The following is a 14250-nucleotide window of genomic DNA, read 5'->3' as shown; positions in this document are numbered from 1 at the left end:
GGCTGTTTCATGCCAGAATAGTTTTAGGGCGCCAGCAGCTAAAGTGGTTTACAAGTTGATGCATTAGAAAAGCCCTGATGGAAACATAATCAAAAACACAGCACTAACCCTGCATGCCAGTGAGGCGACATATAAATCAGAACAGAGCAGATAAGAGGGAAAGAGAGGCCAAGAGGGCAAGTTGCAGACAAATAATCATCAAATTTTTCAGAGACACTGAATAATTTAGGCCAGACGGCACAATTACATAGCACTTGTCATGGAAGACCCAGGGCTTACAGGTCAGAAGTTCTCCATTGTGATTTTTATGCTGTGGTGTTGGAGGAAATGAGCCGAAGAGTCGCCTGGCTCCTGAACGTTTCATTCTAAGCCTTAAGGCAGGTGTTTTATGTAGTTAGTGTGTGTTTTTGGTGTATTTATGAATGTGTCTAAAATATGTACCTCTGAGAGTTTTTGTAGACTCTTTAAGCACAAGAAAATGGAATATGTATTCATTGTTCAGCTATTTTGCCAATTGTATTTTCACACACTTTCTTTGCAAAGTTTTTAGCAGCAACATGCAGTGCAGTTCAAGCCAGTGTTTACTCTGGTAGAACAGACATCTGAGCCTAAACAGAAGATTTCAACTTTTCAGACAATAAAGGAGAGGGTTATTAGTCTGCTGGTATCAAGCAGAGAAGTAGGACAGACTGTAGGACAGACCACTTTCAAGATATGACAGGAAAATGTGTGTCTGTGTAGCCAAAGAATTATAGAACATACCTCAAGTAGTCTTTCCATTACTGGAATGTGTATTCAGCCATTTGACCCCTGCTCAAAATAACCTGCTGTGTCCAAAAATTATTTACTCCTTTTAAATGTAGCCAGAGACCTCAATTAAGTCTGCTTGCCACCTTTCTGTTGGGGCTAAATGGATTTACTTCTTCCAACAAATTGCTTCTCCCGCAGTGAGTTGGAGGACAGTCCATTGTGAATAGTTGTAAGCTTACCCCTTTTCCGCTGTTTCTGGCAAATCAACAAGCAATCCAGATACTTATTTTGGAGATAGAATAGATTTGTAATACTTTATCTTGGGCGTGACTGTTTGTTGAGTGTGATACTTCTTATAACAATGCCTTATGACAAAAAGTCTAACAGCCACCTTTTTCCTTAATTATTAAAACAATTTGTCTGACTCATCATGCCATATTCTAGTCTTTACAGCCGAATAATTACTTAAACGTTTGTCAATGCATATCCAGTTTTTGCAATAGTTACTCCCTATAAGTAACAACATATGTCATTTATGAGGGCATGAATACATATAATTGAGCTCACATTTCAGAATGTCTGTGCCAAGACTGCAAGCCACTGCTACACTGCTGTGTTACCGGCTGTTACAAGCAAACCCAAGACTGCACCAAAAGCATTCTTTTAAACAAATTCAACTATTCTCTCTGCACCACAGCCTTAGATGAATTATTTGTGGCACTTTATGGAGGAAACATACACATATTACACAGTGTGTAGCTTATTTCAAAGCACACAGTGTCTGAAAGTGAAGTAGGGAAAGTTTACAGGCTTAAGGACTCAGGACCATATATTACACAAATTGCAAAAAAAGAAAAGAAAAAAAAGAATGACATTTCTTCTTGATGTGTATTTTTCACTACATAGAGGCTTTGCATTTGAATGAAAGTGTTTGCTAAAGGCTATAGTTTTCATTCGCATCACTATTTCACTTTTATAATAAAACTCCAATTCTAAGATGTATTAGAGTAAGTGGATAGTGTGGAATACAAAATTGGACTTTGCTCACAGTTCTATGGATATTAGAAATTCATACTCAAAGAAAAGTGAGTATGAATGCAAAGCTGAGACACAGAGAGAGATTGAAATCATAATCTCAACCTATTCTAAGATACTGTATGCACCAATCACTCTACTTTGCTATACAGTAGCTACTCACATTAAGTGTTGCTATCCTGGTTGCATGGATCCTAATGGGTCAACTATTTCTTATCCACTCTGGGAGCCTCCAAAGCTAGTCTTACATCAAAGTAACCACATTTGTGGCACACTGACACTGGCATTAACATCGTAGAAATACAGTTTAATCATTATGTAGCTCAAAATGTTTTCTCCAGTGAATAGATAATCCTAAATTACTGTAAATATAGGCAATTCTATAGGCCAAATTCTTTGGACAAACCACTGAGTCATCAGACATTGAAAAAATGGTCCTTGGAATATACCTAATAAGATCCAGTTTGAAAAAACAGGCAGAGCTCTACTTTAAACCAATACTTTAATTCACCAATCGGCCTGAAAATATTTTTAAAGTCATTTAATGTCATAAGCTGTGATTTCTGGAATCAGATCTCAAAAATCACATTAAAATGACAAGTGTAACTGTAACCTAACATTGTCTTTGGCCGAACCTGAGAAATGCAGACCATTTCTCTGTGGCTTCATGCCGTAGGCATTCACTCCACATCGATTGGCTTTATTCTCCTTTTCCCTTTCCTTCCCCATCTGCAATTCTGATTCCACCTCTGTGCAGCCAAGTGTGTCTATTCCAATACCTGACAGGCCCATCGGACGTGCACAGGTAGCCTCTCTGTGCTGCAGAAAGTGACGGATGGCCAACATACCACACTGGTCAGGTTGCTCATGTTTAATTCTGACTGCAACCTTTTTCCCAGCCAGTCATCCAGCTGTTCAGCCCAAGTCTCAGCCTGCAGCACCCAGGGGAGCTGGAGGGAGCTGCGGTTCTGAGCAGGGGCCCTCTGTCCATCACCTTCAACATTTGCCTCAGTGGAACATTCAATTTATTTTATAGAACCACTCCACTTGATAGCACTGACCTCCCAGATCCCTTGGAGAGTAATGAGATGGCTACGCTGATGTCAGTCTCAGTGTTGACTGGCAAGACCAACAACCCAGTGGGGATCTTCTGGAGAGGGACCTTGTAATAAAAAGAGGAGTAGAAAGGAGAGATTAATTTCGGTCTGGCCGTGTTCTAAATTTCAAAGGAAGCTCTTCTCAAGCCCCGCTGTGCCCGATTGTAGCACTGTCCGTTCACTGATAGGCATATGTGATTGGTTTGTCACGGATGGGTTTCATCATGAAATCTAAATACAAGGAATGGGTTGCAATGAGAAGGTGAGGGTCTCATATGATCCTTCAGAATTGATTCAAAATGTCACAGCAAAGAGCAGAACTGTCAGGAAAGAGGTCACATTTCAATTTGAAGAGTGCCATGCTGTGGCCAGAACAAGGAAATACATCTTGAATTTGACAAAGAAGCAGTAAGAAAGCACCCTTTGTCTGTGGGATTTTAACAGCGATCACCATACGTTATCATCCAGTGAGCCCACAGACTATGGATCTCGTGCTAAAATTGTTAAAACCACATTAAAACCTCCCAGCATTTGGAACTTGAAAGCCCCATTTATATCTAAGTCATGCTGACAGTCACATCTGCAATAAAGCATTGTTTCTGTCCCCTATGATCATATCAAAGATGAGATTATCACCGTCTTAAAAAGATGATAAATTCAAGACATTCCTAAAATAGAAAATTACCACCTTTTAAAAATAAAATGTGATGGTCAGAGACATTTATGAATGAAATGATAACAGTCTGGTATCTACAATTTAAAAGAGTTTTAGTAATCAAATTCTAGATATTTTCTTCAAAAGGATCCATACCACTTTAAGTAGTCTCTTTAATTTACATACAAGTAAACATTTATAATGGTAATTGTAATGAAACCTAATCAGCTTGACAGTAGTCTGAAATTCTGAAATTTGACATGGTGGGATTGTTTTAAGTTGCTGAAACCTTAAATCTGAGATCTTAAATCTAGAGCTTTATGTTAGTATTAGTTGAATAATTAAATATAATTGTATTTTGCTTCATATTTTCAGATCACACATCAGTTATAATCAGTTGTAGCAGTAGCAGAGTTCAGGAAACTCAGGTTAGTAGGATCTTAACCTGACTATCAATGAATACATATCTGTTTTCTGTCACAAGAAAATGCCTATATACCACAACAAGAATCTGCATTTCAACAGTTCTGTTCCTGACTTGAGCAAAGGATAAAAAGACCAATTCTATCAAGTCACAGTTTGTGCCATTACTTGGACCCATAACACAGCTCTCCTCCAAGAATAGTGAGCGGGAATCAGACCAGTATAATGACATCATAAAAAACTGTGACTGAGGCCATATACTGAAAATAAATAACACAAAGACAAAGTCACAAAGATGTGTATGAGTACAAAATACTAATTAAAGAGAGATTTTTTTGGTACATTTATTTGTATGTATTACATATACATGCTGATATTAACACAGAGAGATATAAACTCATTTAATACATTGAGATACATATTACTGGTCTCTTTCTCTTTCCACTCCTCTTTCACTCACACACCCACAGCCTAATTCCTTCCTGTCCCACTGATTAACTCAAACATTAATCAGACCTTCAGGTGATTGCAATAAACAGTATTGATAGTCCATGTGGCCTTGGTGTCAACGTGTTTCCCTGTGTTTATGTGAAAGGATGCCCATGCGTCTCTCTACACCACCTGCTAATTAGCATCTCACCAGCACAACCTAATTCCACAGGGAGGAAAGCAAGGAGGGGAGGTTTGGAGGCAGAAAGAAGTGGTTACTGTGACAGAAACTTGGAGTCTGAAAGAGAGGAAGTGCATAGGAAATTGAAGAGAGGAAATTAAGGCAGTGTCAGAGAAAGTAAGAGTTTTGCAAGAGGAAGTGGCTGAGAGTGTGGAAGATGGAGAGGAAGAGAAATTTGGCAAAGCCAGGATTCCTTGAAGATGAGAAACTGAGAGTATGACAGGCGAAGAGGGCAAGGACAGCTGATTCTTTTTGATGGTGCAGGCTAACGTTTGGGTGTCGTCTATCTTGAATGAATACTGCATATTTCTCCCTTGAATATCTAAGTAACAGCTTTCCTCACAACAGCCCCTGGAGACAAAGGTAACATTCCCCTGGGATAGTATAAGACAGTGACAGTTGGGGTTTTTTTGGAATAAAGAAAAAAATTAAATGACAAACTCAGTTGGGCTTTTTTAATCACAATGAATCTCTTTGGCTCTCTCAAACGGAACTTCTTGACAGCTGAACCCTCAGCCCAGTCCCAGGCAGTCTTTCAGGCTTCCTGCACAGGAATGCAAAGGAGAAAGACTGATGCAGTTATATACAAATACCCCATCCTTCCCCTCATTTGTTGGAATTAAACACAATTTTAAGTCTTCAAAGTCTACATAAAAGAGCCAACAGAATTACCTTCTTTTATCAACGTGATATTGTTTGGGTTCAAACCCCCCCCCCCCAGCTCACAGTTTCCAGAGATGTAGCCTCTGATGCTGCATTCATCCTGATTGTGTGCAGCATGGGCCAGAGCCCCCATGATAAGGATCATGCTCATTGAGACAATTTAATGCTATTTCTTGGGAATTCCTCTCCACAGATTGATCCCTTTGAACTGGTTAAATTAGCACGGAAACTCCATTTTCCACTCCATTCCCCAAAATAAATGAATAAATACATACAACTTGCCCTGTCTGTCAATAGATAAAAGCGCCATATTGAGGACTAGAGAAATATCTCGAGGGGAAACAGTGGGAGAAAACCTCCAAATAAGGACTTGGTATGATGAAGCAAAGGGGAAAACAATGTTTTCATTATTCATGACTTCATGATTGATAAACACTAATCACCATAATCTGCACTTGTGTTGTTTTTCTTTAACATACACTATAATAAAAAAAAATTTTAACAAGAAAGAAATTATAGAGGGTGGTTAGCAATCATAATACCTTGTGAGAGAGCTGGTCTGGCCATCTCAACAAAATCTACTGAACTGCTACAAGAGCTCAAATTTACACAGATATGCTAATATTATTCGCCACCTTTCAGGCTTCTCCTGAGCTTCCCACCCTTATCATTAGATTAGTTCCTTTCTTTCCCCTAAAACAGATTGGACACAGCATCTGGAAACCATAGCTGTAGCTACCAAAGCTTTTATAATCAGGGTGGTGACTGCAGCAGGAGTATTGTACCGTAAGGGCATTTATGTGATTGGTGAGACAGGAAGCTGCCACTGTGGGCACACCGGAAAACTCAGCATCTTATTTGGAAAATGACTCTTGGCCATTTTCTTCCAGAGTTTGGTATAGAAAAAAATATGTTTTTCCTCTAACTTCAAACATTTTACATGTTCTGCCCTTGATTAATTTTATTAACTGCCTGATTATGATAGAATGTAACAGTAAACAAGTATTAAAAATGGTGTTGTTAGACTTTTTGATAACCCTTCAGTGCCTACATGGTATCTGGCTCTGGCTCTTCATTTATGTCAGGACCAGCTTAAATGGTTATAAAGTAGCACAGACAAAACCTATTCAAAAACACATTGATTAGTTGGTTACATTGTAGATTGCCTGCATTGAATAAGTAGAATATTTTAGCCTCAAAGTGCTGGTTACCTCAGCCTCAGGCCAGATGCTGTTTCAAGGTAGATGGCTCATAAAGATGGGAGTGACAAGCTGGGGTTGGACTTAACTAGCTGATGAAAAGGGGGGGTGGGACGAACAATACAAAGTATTTCTTACTTCAAGGGGAAAAGCTGCTTTAAGAGGTGCAGGTTTGAGGGAGGAGGTCAGTAGTTTGAAACCCCAGACCTTAAGCGCCTCCTATTATAGTAAAGCTGCAAAGTAAAGACTGCCTGGGCAGAGTACAATGCAGCCCTCAGGCCAAATTTGTTTAATCCCCCACTTTTTCTTTCTGTTATTCACTTACAGTTGTTGCAGTGAATATCTTTGTTAATGTTTTAGTGTGATTAAAAACTCAATATCTAAAGGCATACCATCAGAGAAAAAAGATGGGAGCTCTGTTTCCTTGCTGTGGTTCAACTGTCCTCGCTAACTTTGGTTTGGAAAGCAGCCAGTATATGAACAGCAAGAGATAAATACTTGTCTTACACATACTTTCCCTAACCAAGCTCTTAAAGCCACAGTGTAAACAAACCGTGAACTCCATCACATGAGTTATGCTAATTACAGATAAGGCCGGAGTGGCTCATAGTTAATACCAGGTGGATAAGATGGCTGGAAATAGAAGAAATAAATAGAAGGCGACTTGTAAACCAGCTGAGAGGGAAAGATGACCTAAGAGAACTGGCCAAAATTGATACACAGAGGGAAAAGAGCATATTCCCATACAGCCATGGAGTTTAATAACTGACCTACTGGAGGATGTTCTAATAGTTTAGCTGTTTATTTGCTCAGCTTTGCTTCAATAAACCTAACTGTCATTAGTTCATGAACAGAGGCAACTGCAAAAACATGACTCTAATGAGGCCGAGAGGAGCAAAGCCAAAAAGTGTTGTTTTCAGCCTTTTAAAGTTCGAAAAGAATGTAAGAAAAGTGCTCCACCTCGATCAAAGTCATGAGATAAGCAGAGCAGATTAATACTTAAGGGAGCAGAGCTTAATATAGTACAACCATGAACAATTTGAGCTCCCACGCACAACAGCCTCTCCAGTATTTTGCTCACTAATGGAGAGTTTTCAGTTACTGCAGAAAAAAAGCTTGCTTTTAGCTTAGCGTGTAGAATTACCCATACACTTCTTTTGTTTCGCCCCAAAACCAGCTGCATCAAAGATGTCTAAGACTAAGTGCCAGAAATCCACCTCTGGATTATGCATTGTAGGCTAAATTTATTCGGAAATTGCAACTAGTCCAAAGAGGATCCATGGGATGCAAGCTGAGATTGCCCAACAGTCACTCAAACCACTTTTGATCGGCCTTAAACAAGTCTGGCACATTTAATGTCACCTCACTTACAGAATATACACACCACAGTAAAGCCGTAAAGTGTGAATCTACACCTGTATTTAGTGTCAGATGTCAACCATGTCTCTAAAATGCTCTACACAGAACAGAGTAGTGTTAACGTAGAGTAAACCATGAAAGTATACTGTCTCCTTTGAGGTTCATCCACTTTTTAAAATGGAAAAAATGAGCTTCTGAGGAAAACTTAAAGCTCCCAAAAGCTACTAAAAGGATTTTGCAATGAGTTAGCTTTGGCAAGTATTGTTTCCAAGAATTAACTTTCACTTACTTTTAAGGCAATATGAATGAGAAGACCGTAAATTCGAACATAACAATTCCATGAAAGCTGGACTAAGGACGATCATGTGATATGATCGAAAGCTCCAGAAAAGTTACTAAATAGTTATTTTGGTGAGATTTTTTTGTCACATATAATGAGCTGTTTAAATGCCATCACTGGCATCTTTCAAAAATCACCCTTAAATGCTCAATTGGGATTACAGCGTCTGGCTAATTTAGGACATCTCTGCATATGGCTGACATCAGTTCCTCCTCACAAGGCCACTGGGCCATCACACCTATGCTGTAGACTGGGACATTATCATCTTGCAGAAGCGTAAACATGTGAAGAAGCAGCTAAACTTCTGTTCAGATTTTTTTTTTTTTCAGCCATACAGTATAGAGAACTGAAGTCCTGATGTCACTCGGTGCTGTCTTTTCCGTTCGATGTGAGGACCTGCAAAATTAAGAGTGTGGGGTGTTTCATGCTCTGGAATTACGCCCTGCTACCTCCGACAAAGCAAATAATAATCTCATTGGGAACACTGAGTTGTGCTTGCTTGGGCTAACATTTTAAATTATACTAACAAGGCAAGTAAATAAGATTGAATTTACAGAAATAATCTGGCAGTGCAAGGCCTGGAGCCTGGGACAGAAGTTAGCAAACTGTCATTCACAGCTGTCAAGGGAATTTTTGCATCTGTAGCGTATTAGTGGCATTACATTTTAAGGTTCTTCTGCAATGGCTTCAGCCTCAAGCCATGGTAGTTGCTACTTGGTTTAACTAGCAACAATAACTAATAACTAACTACTCTTTTTTAAACATATCGGTCTTCCTGTGGAGTAAAAGTTAAACATTTTTAACTTAGCTAAGTTAAACAATGATTAATATATCAGCATAAAAAAGCTCCTATGAAAATTTACCAGTTTAGAAGCATTAATACTTCCATCACCGTCATCACAAGTCTATTCTGTTATATACTGTAGATTCCAGACATATACTCTTATGACAAAAAGTTTTCAGGAAGTTTGTCATGTTGGAACAAGGACAGTGGTTCAGTCCCAAAAATAAGCTCTTAGCCTCCCCTGAGACAAATCAACAGATCTTTGGCTCCTCCTTTCTCTGTTCTCCTCTGTTGTCCCATTAATTCACACTTCAAGAGGCGAATAAATGCATAAAATAACAAAATAAGCCTTTATTGATGTGTTGACAATACCTCTGAACACTGCAGACTTTCACAAATGGGCGAACTGCTTCTGAAGGTTTGTCATCATAACGCTTGTTTGTTGATGTCATGTGCATTCTCCTTGGTTTTTACCACTTTGCAGAAAAACAGGCATACTCAGAGATGTCTTAATAATGAAATTAATTTGCATAAAAATAGGATACTGTTGCAGCTGCAGAAAAACAAACACTTCAAAAGGACTTTTTTAAGATTATGCATACTGCTCTTTCTATGCATGAGAACAATGAAAGCTGAGCATGGCATGAAATAAAAACAAAGCATGTAAGTATTACTAAATGTTAATTACATTTTTTATCTATTCATAATTGTCCTGGCATTTTCAATAACAGCATTAAGTCCAGTTTTTGGTTTCTTTAATTGATGGCAGTGTTTGAAGTCAATGCTGAAAACAAGCAAAATTTCATTTGCAATACATGTTTGATTCACTTGCTAGCAGGGAACAATTCCCGGTGTGTTTGTGGCCTTACAAATAGCATGACAGCTAATCATTGGCTTTTCTTTGTAATTCCCTCTTGAATGGTAATTGTGTTTAAAAAAAACGAGGATACTGGGTTTCCTCCAATTGTATGGTTAGCATCACCGATGTGTGCTGAGCCAAATGGACTGTGGGATTGATGGTCAGGAAATGAACACACATGCTGAAATCAACTGGCCATTCACCGCTCTCCCACGATTAAAGCTATTCAGTTTCCCTTTTGGAACGGTGCCGGACAAGTGCCGAGGACTGTCTGCCTTTGTATGTTGAGCTACTGCAGACTGTCTGTATGTTCTGTATATTTGTGTGTATGGTGTGTTTGCATGCGTGATCACATATGTGCACCACTGTACATAAGAACATGAGTGGCCTTGTTATTGCTGAACATGGCCATAGCTGTTCTGTGCAGGAGAGCAGATCACGGACTTCAGTATGGTGCCCTTGAGCGTTAATGGTCCCCTGCCGGCTGCTGGGCATCCTGCGATTAGCTTTGCACACAGGATGATGAGGTGTGACTGCTAATCCACTGACAGAGACAGCTGCAGCCCAGCTGATAGACTTGAGCTGACCAGCCCTTTCCTGCAACATTGTTTGTGTATGTGTACAACATTGGAGTGAGGATCTGTGTATGAACATGTATGACTCCTGCATGCGCAGTGACTGAAGATTGTCGAAGGTCTCCTGAGTGAAGGACAATTTGCATTCTCTCTGTCTTCAATGCATACAGTAGTGAGATTGTCCTCCAAAAGAGTCAAGGTTTGAAATAGTAGACAGCTGATCACTCCCTTTTTCCCACCAATCTTTTTTGCATTGATGATCAGGCAACAGGCAAAGTAAATCATTTTTGTCACATTGATTTTTAAGGCTTTGGAAGCCACTGCCAACAGGGTTGTCAGAGTAGAAAATATGAATGTTTTTAAGTCAAACACAATCAATGTATTTCTCTTTGAAGGATGTCTGGGTCACATTGCTTAGCCTGATGCCACTGTGACCCGAACCTGGATAAGCGGCAGATAATGGATGAATGGATGGGTGGACCTTGATTACATTAGCTGATACTTTAGGAATTATACAGACAAAACAAGAATATAGTTTCGCTGATAAAACTGGAGTGAAGTTGAGTGCACAAGTCAAGAATTTAACGAACCCCAGTCATCTTTCCACTAATCCTGGACAATTATGTTGCTTGTTTATCCAGGTTCACCGAGCTGACCATCCAAATTCAAATAAGCCAAATGACCACAAATGCAAATTCCTAAGGATTATATGTTTATATGTTTTACCAGTGTCAAGTTTACCAGTTGGCAGCAAACAAATGTGGTTACTTAAGTTTACCTCAGGTCTGCCTCCAACGAATGACTCAAGTGCCTATATCTGAATTTTACTGTAACTAATACTGGCTACTGACAATATAATAATATGGCTAAAAAAGATAAATACATTTGAGATCTAACCTTTTTTTGTTGAAAGGTTTTCTCCTTAGAAATAGCCTGCTCTAAATTCAAGCATTTGCATGTATTCCAGATTGGGAACTGTCCAGTCCAATAATTTGCCTCTATTTGCTCCACCAGAACAGAGATTACCGAACACATGTCTTACTAAAAAGCATCCTAGCAGTTGCTTTGTAAGGGAAAGTGCATTCATACTGATTTAATTTTTCAAGGTAATTTGGCAGGACTGAAACGTCTTACTTGCTCAAAGTGTTATCTCATTCAACATTAGCATATCTAAGTTCTCCAACAAGAGGTTTGGAGGAGATCTGAGAAGTGAATGTAACATGTACCGGAAAGCAGTGTCTTGAGTTACCCGAGGTGCAGCTGTAAGATTTCTGCTGGCCTGGGAGGCATTGTTGTTTTATTTTAGTTGGAACGGTGGCCATGGCTGGAACTTTAATAACATTAACCACAGTTGGAGTAGCACACTATTACAGAGTGGGAGGAGGAGGGAGTAGAGAAAGAGAGACTGAAAAGGAAAAGAAAAAAGGACAGATATAATACGCAAAGTTTATTTCTCATTGGGAGTTTTTTGTTGATTTTTGTTAGCTGTATCAGACCTCAAAACTGCCTCAGGAACCACACATTCTGACCTGAACAACAATCTAACCTTCTGTCCAGTTTTTTTTTTTTTTCAACTGTACATTGACTTCATCTCATCCTCTTTCTTCACATCTCTTTCTTTTCGTTCCTTCCCCTGCATCTTCCCTCCTTCCTTTCAGTTTCCTCTTTCACTCACCCATGAGACCTGGTGGTGATTTTTAGATGGAACAGCAGACCTTAGCTCTGTTTACAGGCAAGATCTCAGGAAGTCAACATCAGATAAGCAGATTCCTTGGATACACAAGACGAGTAGATACATTTCCAGCAAGAAGTCTCCACGAAGGATACAGCCCAAATGATACTACCCAGGGAAGGATGTGAGTTGAGAGTTCAAGGGTAATGAATGAACATGAATGATTACATGTCTCTGTGTGTGTGTGTGTGTGTGTGTGTGTGTGTGTGTGTGTGTGTGTGTGTGTCTGTGTGTGTGTGTGTGTGTGTGTGTGTGTGTGTGTGTGTGTGTGTGTGTGTGTGTGTGTGTGTGTGTGTGTCTGTGTGTGCACTGTCTGAAATTCAGCAGTGTTTCCAAGATGACAACATCTTTGGAAATTGTCTTGATCACCCTTTTAGTGAGAAACTTAAAGACAAGTTGCCATTAACAAAGATGTAACCTTCTTGCCTTGTGTTCCAAATTACCTAATTGTCCCTATACGGTCTTGATCATGACACCAGTTTTGAGCCAATTTCTCAACTGGCCATGGACACCAACTCTTCTCCCCACCTCCTTCTTTGTGCTGCATTGCACAAACACAATAGAATGTACTCTAAATGGATACCAGGTGCTTCCTCATAGCGCAGCTCTCATCCTTTTAGGCTTTACTGTAAAGACAGTGAGTGAAGCGCCTGGCAGGAACAAATGTACACTGTCTTGTCACAGCCTGTGTTTACCTATCCAGCTGCCTCCTCAGACTTAATTGAAAACACTGAATGCTTTTTGAGGTTTTTGCATCAAAGTTTTGCAGCAAGATCAAATGGTACATGTATGGTTTTCATTTTAATAAATACCCATTTTCTGCCTGTCTATACACCGCTCTGGCTCTCTGAATCAGCTAACAGGCCCAACAGAGCTTACACAAGCTGTCACTTTAGTTGAAGGTAGTCTGTAAAATTCAAGCCAACACAGAAGACATAGAGGGGCCAAGCTTCTGTCCCAAATGAAAGTTTGGATGGTTAGAGCTTGGTAGCCATAGCAGATGCTGTGGAACTTAAAAAATGTAGAGGGTTATTAAATACAGAACAAAAGAGAACAAGGGATTCAGATCCCTGTTGATTTTCTGACACCATTATTACCTACTTATTTAAGACAAAGTGGGATCAACAGGGGGAAAATCAGCAGCTCAGCGCGTGTCAATAAAACAAGGCTGATTGCATTGTTTAGACTGCAGCCAAAGGGTCATATCTCACCATCAGCTCAGCAGCGGAGAGAGAGAAAGGGGGAGAGAGACCTTCCTCCTCATCTGTCATAATTTCCAAGCTGGTTGCAAGTGGTGGAGAGTTGCTCTAATGAGGTGTCCCACACCTGACGCTTCATCTCCTTCTTTAATCCCTTCTACCTTGTTTGTCTGCCTTCCTTTCAAAGTGGCAGTATGTACTTTATTTATGCACTGCTTTACTTTCCAAATAAAAATGTTGGTCTTTATTTACTTTGGTTTATCTTATTTCATGATTTTACAATTAAAAAAAGAAAGAAACGTTCCTATTTATTAAAATGCAAGAGTATTTTTATGAAGACAGAAAGGATGGCCTGTGTATAATTAACCAATTATAAATCTGTAAATGATAATTAAGCATTATTTATTTTCTTCATGTGTTTCATTCTGTAACACTTTAAATTAATGTCACCATTTTTGAGTCTCATCCTACATATGATACAAGCTTTTTAAGAAACTCCAATAAGTAACATACTCCCTGACTCACATGCCTTTTTGGTGAGTTTTTACTTAAAAACATTTTTACAGTAGCATTTTTGCATAGCCTACCGCCTCACTTATAACATAGTGCAGCCTGTACTTTACAGCGGAATATAGTTATATACATTTACTGGGTGATCTGTGGAAGAGGATTGTTTTTGACTCTGTTAGCCACTGGAGCCGATGCAGTGGATCACCCTGCGTTGGGACGTTTTGATTAAACTGAGGATGATTTGCATGGTGGTCTCCAGGAATTCAAACAGCTCTGGGAGATCCATCTGTGAGTTCTTGAAGAAATTACTTCTCAACTCCAAGATGAATTACATTCAAGTATGTGTTTGGCTCACGAAAAATAACACAAAGCACTCCTCTAACCTGCAACTTTATCTTTC

This window comes from Scomber scombrus, chromosome 8 (assembly GCF_963691925.1).
Source record: "Scomber scombrus chromosome 8, fScoSco1.1, whole genome shotgun sequence".
NCBI classification, from domain to species: Eukaryota; Metazoa; Chordata; class Actinopteri; order Scombriformes; family Scombridae; genus Scomber; species Scomber scombrus.
The sequence above is the reverse complement of the archived record's forward strand: the minus strand, read 5'-3'. Positions refer to the sequence as shown.